The sequence below is a fragment of the Cyprinodon tularosa genome, unplaced genomic scaffold (assembly GCF_016077235.1).
Source record: "Cyprinodon tularosa strain WSP-4 unplaced genomic scaffold, ASM1607723v1 ctg2, whole genome shotgun sequence".
In the NCBI taxonomy this organism is placed as follows: Eukaryota; Metazoa; Chordata; class Actinopteri; order Cyprinodontiformes; family Cyprinodontidae; genus Cyprinodon; species Cyprinodon tularosa.
This window is the reverse complement of record NW_024038733.1, coordinates 2,008,155-2,019,751: the sequence shown is the minus strand read 5'-3', so window position 1 is coordinate 2,019,751 and position 11,597 is coordinate 2,008,155.

The window sequence follows — 11,597 nt, the reverse complement described above, 5'->3', positions numbered from 1 at the left end:
CTCATTACATTTTCACACAAGTATCTGTACTTTCTATTCCTTACATTTCTAAAACAAACATTGCTCTTTACTCTTGGCTTCGGTTTAATGTTTATAAATATTTATTTTACATCATGTGCGCCAGTTTGAATTGAATTGAGTTGAGAGGGAGACAGAGACCAACAATACCTCCCTCATCCTTGGCCCTATCTCAAAGAATTTTTGGAAATAGTCAAAAAATTGAGCTTTCAATTCATATAGTGGCATCTGGCTGTTTTTTTTTTTTTTTTTTTTTTTTTTTTTTTTTTTAAGGTTACTTTATACTTTTATACTTTAAGTAGTTTTTGGAGCACAGACTTTTCCACTTTTACTTGTGTAAAAGTGAAAAAGTATCATCAGTGCCAGATTATTTTAGCCTTCAGTGAGAGTTCTCTAGCAAACCTGTTTGTGTTTTGACTGCTTGATCCTGACCTGTTCTGCTTTCGGACCTTTGAGCCAGCCTGTTTATGTTCTGATCTGTTTGCCTGACCTGTCTTTGGACTCCTGCTGGTTTCTGCCTGTGAACATTTGGGACTTATTATTAGTCACTAAAATCATCTTGGTTTAGATAACAATGGTACATCATTAAATAGGGAAATACCAATTTATTATTTTCTTATTTAATTAAGAAAGCAAAGGATGGTACTACAAATTCATAGCTTTTCATGTGGTGCTAACTGATGAGTAAACCTAATGCAGGCAGACTGTTAGGAGGTCAGGAAACAAGTGTTTTAATGATTCAAACAGATACTCTTGAGGTTTCATTCACTTAAGTTTTGGGTTATCATTTTCGTTTATGTTCATGTTTTCACTGCCTTCCTGTTATTTTATTGTATCTCTCTGCTATTCAAGGCCATATTCAAGGTTCTTTTCATTAGACAGATGTTGCCCCGTAGGCTCATTTATCTTGTATATACTTAGTTCACTTCTCTGTTCATTAGTTTATTTTCTTCCCAGCTCCACTCCATCTGTTTGGTCCCGCTGCTCCCCTGATCGCTCCCTCTCTCTATTAACTTCTCCTCCCTTCATTGCTCTCAGCTACTCGTCATTTCTCTGTCTGACTAGTCCCGCTGGAGTATCTTGCCTTTCTTCACTCTACCCCCATGTATATAAAATGCCTGTTTGTATTTGTTTGCTAATTTCTTCTGTTTCTCTGCTAAATGTCTGATGTTTCATCATCAATCCTCTTTTTTTTATTACCAGATTCTCTGCCTATGTTCTCTGTCCTGTTTTCCCTCTGTCCCACCTGTGAGTTTGCTGTTCCATTTACTATAAACTATTATACTCACATGCTCCTCCTGGATTCTGATATGTACTTTGGTCCAGCAAATAACCTTTATAACCTAACAGGAGGTCTAAAATCAAAGTGGAAACAGATATAATTACATCTCTTAAATAATGTTTGCAGTAGGCAGGAAGAAGCAAGAGGACCTGTCTGAAACTGGAGGGTTTATAATGACTGCAGACAAGGAAAATTGAGGAATTTCATCATTGAGGAAAATAGTGATGAAAAAGTTATTTAAAAAGTAAAAATCCAAATAAGTATTTACTCTTAACACAAAGGTATAAATCCCACACGTTGACAGATATAGCTATAAGGTGTAATGATCAGAAGTTAAGCCTGTTTTTTTAGATATATATACAAACATTTTCATTTATATCTAAAAAGTTTGAGCAATTAAACAGCTCCAACATCACCAGCATGCTTTATATGTGACAGACTTGAACACAGGAGGGAACACGCATCTGGGTTTCAGGGTCTGGTTGAGTTTTATGATAGGCAACAGTTACAAGTTTTTATTTGAATAATCATAGTAAAAATCAATATTTCTTTATATTATGAGTTAAATGTTCTGATCAGTTGACATTTATCTACGTGTTTATGTTTTCATGTGGTATGTCTGTTACAGTAGGTGAATTCCTGCATGTTATTTTGTTTTGAATGCCCCCTGTTTTTTTTTACTTTCAATGTGGCTTACTTGATAGCATAAGTTTCATGTGTTTTAGTTTCCTCATGGGTTCAAAATTCTTTCATAAGGACACAATCTATATAACTGAATATATAACCTAGATATGGAGCTCTTAAAAAGATGGTTGCTACACTATAGTAGCTAGGTAATGGTCAAATTAGACCAATTCAACTAAAAAGGAATTATTTTTCATTGGTAGCCTTCGAAAGTTTAAATTACTTTATTTTATCTCCCCTTGCTTTTTTTATTACACAGACATCTTTTTCAATTACATGTAGCAGTTATTAGTGTGTGGTTTGAGCAAATTTTAATGCCACATTGGTTGTAATAATGGGCTCTATGCACAGCTCCACTACTTCCTGAATTTAAAGCAGCTCCTTTGTTTCCTGTCTTTCATGATTGGATGCACTGATTAATCCAGGTGTGTATGACCTAAGTAACTGGCCAGACACACCTGGATTAATCAGTTCGTCCAGTAATGAAAGACAGGAAACAAAGGAGCTGCTTTAAATTCAGGAAGTAGTGGAGCTGTGCATAGAGCCCATTAGAAACTGTTGGGATCTGGAGGTCTGTCCACCTTTCTCCAGCAGAGGGCGCCCTTGGTCTCCTGGAGCTGAAGCTGACTACCACACCTGCGGCTCGTTTGCTCATCAGGAGACCAGCATTTAAGGAGAGGCAGAGCAACACTCCAGGGCCACAGTGTTATGCCAGTTATGGTTAGCAAACCTGAGCCGACCTGCCTGTCTGATTCTCTGACTCCCCTGAAACCTGAACCAGAACCTAACCTGTTTTTGTCCTCTCTGCTTCCTAGGAAGAACCTGTCTGAACCCAGAAACTCAGGAAGAGTTTCTCAGTCTGAAACCAGCCTGTCTGATCTCCGACGAACCCTGGAAAGTCAATCTGTCAGTAACCTGCCTGCCTGCTCTCAGAAGAAACTGGAAGAGAAACTCAGATCAGAAACTGCAATATCAGAAATCAAGTCTCTGCCTCTACCAAGCACTCTGCCTGCCTTCTGCCTCTGGACCCTCCTGGTTCCCCTCCTCTGCCGCTCAGCTCAAACCACTCAACAGGTACAGACCTGCACTCATTCAACCAGCAAGCATACTTGGACATCAGCTAACCATTCTGTCCCTCTTCCCCCCGAATCAGTTCTTTATTAACATTGTGTATCTAAATAAACTGTTGAACTTTTTCCCTCTGAGTCCGTGTGTTCTGCATGTGGGCTAGAGACTAGGGGTGGGTATTGCCAAAAACGTCACGATTCGATTCGAATCACGATTCACAGGCCACGATGCGATTCTATCACGATGCATCACAATACTTGAATTATTGTGATGCATTGCAATATTTTCTCCTCCATGTTTTGTTTTTGAATGACTCGGCGCAGTATCCCGCGGCCGGAAATGCTTGTGACACAAGGCAGCGTGCGTCAACACATCCGCAGCGACATCTACTGGACTGGAAGTTGTATAACACTTGTTTTTGGCTGATGTTTGCCAACCATTGATGCAATTTTATTTATTAATTTTTTAAAATTAATAATCGATACTTGGCATCAAGAATCGATGCAGTAGATAACGAAAATTAGAATCACGATGCATCATCACCGCGATTATTTTGCACACCCCTACTAGAGACCTTGGTACCAGCATGACAGAAACTTATTTTACATATGTAAATGAGAAGAAGAACAGAGGTTTTGTATCTAATTCTCAAAGCACTAAAAAGAGGTTTAAATTTCAAAACTAGAGCTGCCTGAATACATTCATATGAATCATTTAGCATATATCAAAATTAAAAGTAGTCAAGTTCAAACGATCTCTTTCTATTAATAAATATGATTGAAGCAATTACATATGTTGTTGCTGTTTCATATCAATAAACTTAATTTTTTTACGAATTTTGTCAGACTATTCAAAATGTAAAACTAGAGTCTTTTCAATCCAACTTGAAAAGTCAGAGATCCCATCATAAGCTCAATATCAAACACCCTGCAACTTTTAAAGGACCCCAGTAATGTACAATGGTTATCTACATGTCTACCTAACTTTGGTTACATACAAAAGTTTTGGAATTCATTATCGCACCCTGAGGCCTCTTTCACCTTTACCAAGATAGAGGTTTAAGCTAGCCTGCTCCAGACCAGCCTAACACCCAGGCTCAGTTAATCCTGCTGCCTTATCTGTTTTCAGTGGTCACACTTTTCTGATCTTGGTATTTTTCTATGAAAATCTTTTAAATGGTCAAATATTAGCTTATTAAAATTAATAATTTTCTATGTTGACATCATACTTACTGTTCAATTATGTTTTGAAGATGGCTGTTACTCTAAGTTTAACCGAAAGGTATTTAGTAGAGTATTACATGTATCAAGAAGGTTAGAGAAATAGCTGATCAATGTTGAAGACTGCAGAACAATGTTTTCACTTAAATTAGCTTAAATATTTGCATTGATAAACATGAGCACTGGTGTCAGGCTGAAGTGAAAACTTGTACTACTGGAGCTAGATGCACCAGCACCACCCAGGCAATGCAATAATTGGTCCCAATTCCATCAGTAAAATCATTCAGGATTAGAAATCTTAGCACGTTTCTTTCTCTACAAACACTAAAAATCCCTCCCGAAAATCCACTACACTGCCAGCCCATTTCATGGACAATATCAGCACAAGCTGCACTTTGTGTATACCAGTGTTGTGGTCAAGACCCCCTAACCCGAGACCAAGACAAGACCAAGACCAGAGTGTATCGAGACCGAGACAAGACCAAGACTTTTAGGGTTCGAGACCAAGTCAAGACCAAGACCGAGGGAAGTCGAGACCGAGTCAAGACCAAGACCAGCACCAGTATGTGACAATAAAATGTGAAACGTGATCAAAATCACAAAAATTTATCTAAAAGACCCACATTCACATAAAAACACCTAGATATTTAACACACAGAACTGGACTAAACATTAACATCTTTATTTAGTACTTCTGTGTAGTAATCACAGAATTTCAAACAATTAATCAAAGTCGATCAAAATTGTATTTTCTCTGCCGTTCATGAACAGTACATACATTTATGTTGTTTTTAAATGTGCTATTTTAAAACAATGTGCAAAATTCTATAAAATGTGTAAAACTGAAAAAAGCCAATCATTTCTCTTGTTTCTCTCTCATATACAGATTAAAGCTATATTATATAACTTTCTTAAATAAATCTAGATCTGTCACCAAGTTGTGAAATATGTTATGAGACAGATAATTTGTTGAAAAAAACAGATTGATCTCCTTCACTGCATTTACCAATGAGACAGGTTATTGCTTGGATTTGAATCCAAGCCTCCAATAAAAAGAAGGATCTTAAAAAACTGATAATATTCTGATGATTAGTGTTATTTCCACAGTTGTGGTCTTGACCGGTCTTGAAATAAAATGCCGAGTCCTAAGCGCCCGAGACCGAGACAAGACCGAGACCAAATGTGGTCAAGTCCGAGACGAGACCAAGACCATAAAAAAATGGTCTTGAGACCAAGACCGATCTCGAGTACTACAACACTGGTGTATACATACTTTACAATCCATGGACAGATGGGCTTCTTTTACATTTTCAGTCTCCTCTAATGCAAGTACTTAATTCTTTCAACAAGGACTGTAGATTCAGCGAGGGAGCATACTGTAAGGGTTAGCGTAAGGGTTAGCGTGTTACCCAGCTTTTTGTATGTGCAGTGGACTTGTTATCGTAACGTCATTACTCATGTTTCTTCCATCTAGACTATTACTGCAGAGCAGAGATCTACAGTATGGTCGAAAGGTGCAAACCACCGCACGTATTTAACGTTAATAAGTAAAATAAAGACATATGTGTTGAGACTAGGGGTGGGTATTAGCAAAGAAGTCATGATTCGATTCGAATCACGATTCACATGCCACGATGCGATTCTATCACGATGCATCATGATACTTGAAATATTGCGATGCATTGCGATATTTTCACTTGAAATGTGATGGTGCCGCGGGGCGAATTCTCATAGTGTCCTCCATGTTTTATTTCATATGACTCGTCGCAGTATCCCACAGGTGGAAATGCCTGTGACACAAGGCACCGTGCGTCAGCACATCCGCAGCGACATCTGCTGGACTGGAAGTTGTATTCCACTTGGTTTGGCTGATGTGCGCCAACCATTAATGTATTTTATTTGTTGATTTTTTTTATTTTTTTTTAATAATCGATTCTTGCCTTTAAGAATGGATGCAGTAGATCACAAAAATTAGAATCGCGATGCATCGTCATGACGATTATTTTGCACACCCTTAGTTGAGACACCATCTGTGAGTTAGTTCAAGTCATTTCAACATCATAATCAACATTTTATACAGATGATACCAGTCTGCAAAAATCTTATATTTGATTTTCAACTGCTGCAAGGTCCTTTTTTGTTTTAGTCATATTATGTCTGTATGAATATTTATAAGGTCTGTGCATCCATCTTCTCCTGCTTATTCCATCAGGATCGTGGTGTGGGTGGTGCCTATCTCCCGCAGTCATAGACTTAAGGCGGGGTACATCCTGGACAGGTTTGCCATTCTGTCACAGGGAAACACAGAGACACACCTAGACATACATCATGCACACACACTCACGCCTAAGGACAATTTGGAGAAGCCCTTTAACCTAACAGTCATGTTTTTGCATTGTGGGAGGAAGCCGGAGTACCCGGAGTGAACCCAGGTATGCATGGGGAGAAAATGCAAACTTCATGCAGAAAGACTCTGGGAATCGAACCCAGAACCTTTTTGCTCTAAGTCATAAGTCCTACGCACTAGTACACCGTGCAGCCTTATATATTAATATTATGTGTAACCAAAAATATATATATCAATATATAGTATTAAAAAATATATTAATATGATGTATAACAAAAAAGTGGTGATTCTTTTCAGCTGCGTAGCAGAGATTCTATACTGGATACCCTTTCTGCTGCAACTGGGATTCAAACTGAGGTTCCCCATGTTTAGGCCATTTACTTAAATCACCACAGAGGTTCTGCGTGTAACGTATAAAAGTATCTATACACTGTCATATCTGCATGTGCAATATAGATTTAAACTATTAATCCTAAAATTGACCTTTGTTCATTAAAAAACATGAAAGTAACTCCTTAAATTATGACTTTTTTGGTTAATACTTTAGTATATATTTTTGGCTATTTATGCATTCAGTTGATCCGCCTGTGTTTGCAGAATCAGCGAATCTGTGATCGACCTCCTTAGTCTGTATTAGTTGTTATCTTACTTAAAGATCAATAGTTTAGGCATATTTGGATGAGGATAGTATTTAATTTTTAATAAGGAGTAGTAAAACCTTTCTAATGCAATGCATGCCTGCAGAGATTTTAAAATTCAACATCAGGTAGTCTGAGAAACTTTATGACAGGAATATTTACATTTATTGTTAAAGCATTAGAACACGTTTAGACCAGAGAAAAAATCCCAACAGACATGGGGAGTAACGATGTTGGCTTTGGACCAGGTGCTGCACATTCATTAAGACACAGTTTCTCATATGTGGAAATTATGTATTTTTCATTTAGCTAAGAGCGAAATGTTGCCCAAATCTTATTAGATCTTATTAGATCTAAACCCAGTTTGGGGTGTCATCCCATCAGCTCGACACTATGTCTTTATTATGTCTTTATTAGTCATATGATGGACTTCTCTAAGGTTTCTTCTGTTTTAATCACACTTTTCTCATGGTGACTCCATCACCTGGGTTAAAGCTGTACACTGGTTTGAGTAACCACCTTTAAGAGAAAGCATCTACAGAGTAGAAGTATCACATGCTTACTGCTAAACGTCTTTTAATGATAGAGCAAACAGCAGTATGTGTGAGAACTTATAGAGTTGATCACTATTAGCCATCTGACTTTTTTCTGTGTACACACGCTTTCTAAAAACTATACTCTGCGGCTACTTTTTGATTGACTGCTGAAAACCCTTTTTTTGTACCACTGGTGCCATCCACACCAATATCATAAGAGTCATGAGTGCGAGGAAAGCATGTGTTAGCTCATTTTTCTGAGAAACCGCGCCACAACACGTGACCTTCTTTCAAACATACACCATGGCCTTAAAAAATTTCAAGGGGCTGCCTTGGGGGCTATGTGGCTCTAAGTTAGCTGCAACACTCAGTTGGGGTAAAGAGATGAGTGGATTAGTAATGACTGAGCACCAACCACCTCTGAAGTGACTGAGAGCCAACCCGCTCATACTGATATCGAGGTTTCATTATTACCAGCAGCTTGACCGTAAGGATTTATGTGCTTGAGCAAAATTTAAATAAAGCTTTGCCAGGAACATGTTGACATTTTCAAGATAAACAGTCAATCATAAGCCAGTTTTTTAAACAAGCGCCCACTACTTCCCAAAGTGTCACTGTGTGGGAAACTAAGCACTGCACAAGTGTGCCTGTAAATTAATAGGGGTTTAACTTTGGTCTAGTTAAAGGAAGTGCAAGGATGAGGAAACCTTTCTCCATCCCTTCGTTAAGGATGTGGTTATTCTGGGGAAGCACTTATTGTTGCCTTGATGAGTGATGTTTACTTGTTTCTTACGCATGTTGTGCTGAAAAGAGTGCACTTTTAAAAAAAATATTTTTTTTTTTTTTACCACAAAGCTACACTTTACTACACTTGAAAATTTTCTTGCATTGTTTGCCTACAAAGTATATTTTTGACATTCACTTAATTATTTGGACCTATTTTTAAATACATTATATTGCTATAAATGTGAAATGAATAGGCTTCAGTACCCAAGTTTGTCACTAGATGTCACTGAATCTTATACAATCAAATTTCAATCTTGGGGAAGTTCATTAAATATGCAGAAACCAACAGAACAAAAATAAAAAGTAAATGTTTTAAAGCAGAAACTAAAGAATGAACAGTTTCCCAAAACATGTTCACTCAAAGAAGCGATATGATCTGGTAAAAGGATAAAAATCTGAACAGATCAGATTGATTAACAACACAGGTGAGGAATGAGCTTCAAAAGGTCAGGGTGCGAAAAGCTACGGGTCAAGATGGCATCAATTCCAGACTTCTGAGATGTTGTGCAGATGAACTGTGTGGCATCTTACGCTACAAGTGGAATTTAAGCCTGAGGGTGGGAGTAGTTCCACTGCTGTGGAAGATCCTAGTGTGGTACTGGTGCCAAAAACTAAACATCTGAAGGACCTCAGCAGCTATAGGCCGGTAGTGCTGACTTCACACCTGATGAAGACCCTCAAACGGTTGGTCTTACACCATCTACGCCCTCTGGTGAAGACTTCATTGGATCCACTGCAGTTTTCCTACCGGCCTGTGATTGGGGCACAAGATGCCACACAGTTCATCTGCACAACATTCCGACTCAACTCGAGAAACCTGGAAGTACTGTGAGGATCATGTTTTTTGATTTTTGCTTTCAACACCATCTAGCCAGCACTCCTAGGGGACAGCTGTCAGGAGTGGACCAGCACATGTCCCAGTGGATTTTGGACTACCTCATCGTCCGCCCACACTAGGTGAGGGCACAGGGCTGTGTCTCAGATAGGTTGGTCAGCAGTACTGCGGTCTCACAGGGAACAGTCTTGGCACTGGTCCTCTGCACCATCTACACTGCAGACTTCTCCATCAACTCCCAACGTTTCCACCTCCAAAAGTTCTCTGACGATTCTGCCATAGTTGGCCTCATCTGAGGTGCAGATGACTCAGAGTACAGACAGTGGACCCAGGACTTCGTGGTCTGGTCCCAGCAGAACCATCTTCTGATTAATGCAGGGAAAACCAAGGAGCTACTGGTGGACTTTGGCAGAATCAGATCCAGCCTAATGACAGCGTGAACATCTAGGGAATGGATATTGGGATAGTGGACTCTTATAAGTACCTGGGTGTTCACCTGAACAATACACTGGACTGGACCCACAACATTGAAGGGCCAGAGCAGACTCTTCCTGCTGAGGAGACTGAGGTCTATTGGAGTACAGGGGGTGCTCCTGGAGACCTTCTTTAACACTGTTGAGTTTTGTGATTGGATGCCCCCTGGACTCCATGCAGGAAGTGGGAAAAAATAGGACCCTAACTAAATTAACATCTCTGTTGGATAATGTATCCATTCCCATGCATGAAGCTGTTGCTTAACTGGAAAACTCCTTCAGTGACAGACTTACCGTAATCACCCTAAATGCACCAGGGAGCGTTATCACAGATCCTCTTCCCAGCAGCTGTAAGACTTTCTAACTATAAATTTTCCCAACAACCTCAATAAGTTTACATTGATGTTGAATTTTGCACAGTTTCTGTCTTGGTAACATCCTGCTGTCATTTTGGCCATCTCTGGTGTTTGCTGCTATTTTTTCACATATCCACTAATGTAGAAATGTCCACAGCTGTATATTGATTATTTGTTCTCCAGATGCACAGTATTTATATTGTAAAAACACTATACAGTACAGTATTTATTTTTTTTTTTTCTTAACTCTTTCACTTATTCCGTAATTTTTATAGACTTTTAAAGGTCCACATTTGTGTGACCACTTTTGCTATAATCTTTTGTTGCTGTAACATTATTTACACATTGTGGGACAATAAAGGGATTTTCTATTTTATTCTAGTAACTAACTGTATAAATTGATTTACAAAAGCTACAAAGACTCTTCGACTGTTGTGTGTTTATGCAGGAGCAACAGCTTAATCAAAATCGCTATTTAGGCTATAGGAAAGACACAGAACATTTTAAAAAAAGTTCTTGGCTGATGCGAACATTTGTTTTTGCATAAAGTGAGGAAGCTACGATTCCAAGGAACCACCGTTTCCAGTGATGGGAAACTGCAGGATGTGATCTTACTGCAAGAAGTTCATGTGTAATTATACAGAGCACAGTTATATTGCAGGGTGTAGAGCATTAACCTCTCATTACAGAGATTGTTGGATGTGGAACAACTGACTGGTGCAAAGTTCAACCGCATAAATCAGGGAAAGGTTATGATTCATCTGTAACCTGTTCTTGGTTAAATTATTGTTTACTCCCTTTTCTTCCAGAGACACAAATAGAGAGAAAAAAAGAGAGAATATGCTTTTTTTTTATTGAGAAGGCAAGTGAGACACTTTGCCAATGCAACAAGACAATTCAAATTTAAATAAAATATAAATGTTATTATTTCAAGTGCATATTATCAAATTATCTTATTTTAAGAGTAAAAATACTAATTCCATTGGCAATTTATTTACCTGCTCAAATTAAGGGTAAATACACTTAATTGTAGGAATTTGTACTTATGTTTACACTGTTTTGCGGTTGCTGTTATCTTTCGCTTTAATAAAACACAATAAACAGATTACACTGAATCTAAAGCAAAGTAGAATTTGTGCATCTCCAATCTTCCCCCATGCAGTGGGAGCTTGATTTCCATACAAGGAAGTTAAATCTGACATTTTCACTGGTGCAGGATTTGCATAACATCAGGAATGCAGCAGTTGCAGCCTTTGTTCTAGACTACGGTAGCTGTTGGCTTTTGCAGCACTGACTCCACCTGCAGGCCACTTGTAGTGAGAACCTCTGAAGACTGCAGTATATCATGCTTGAA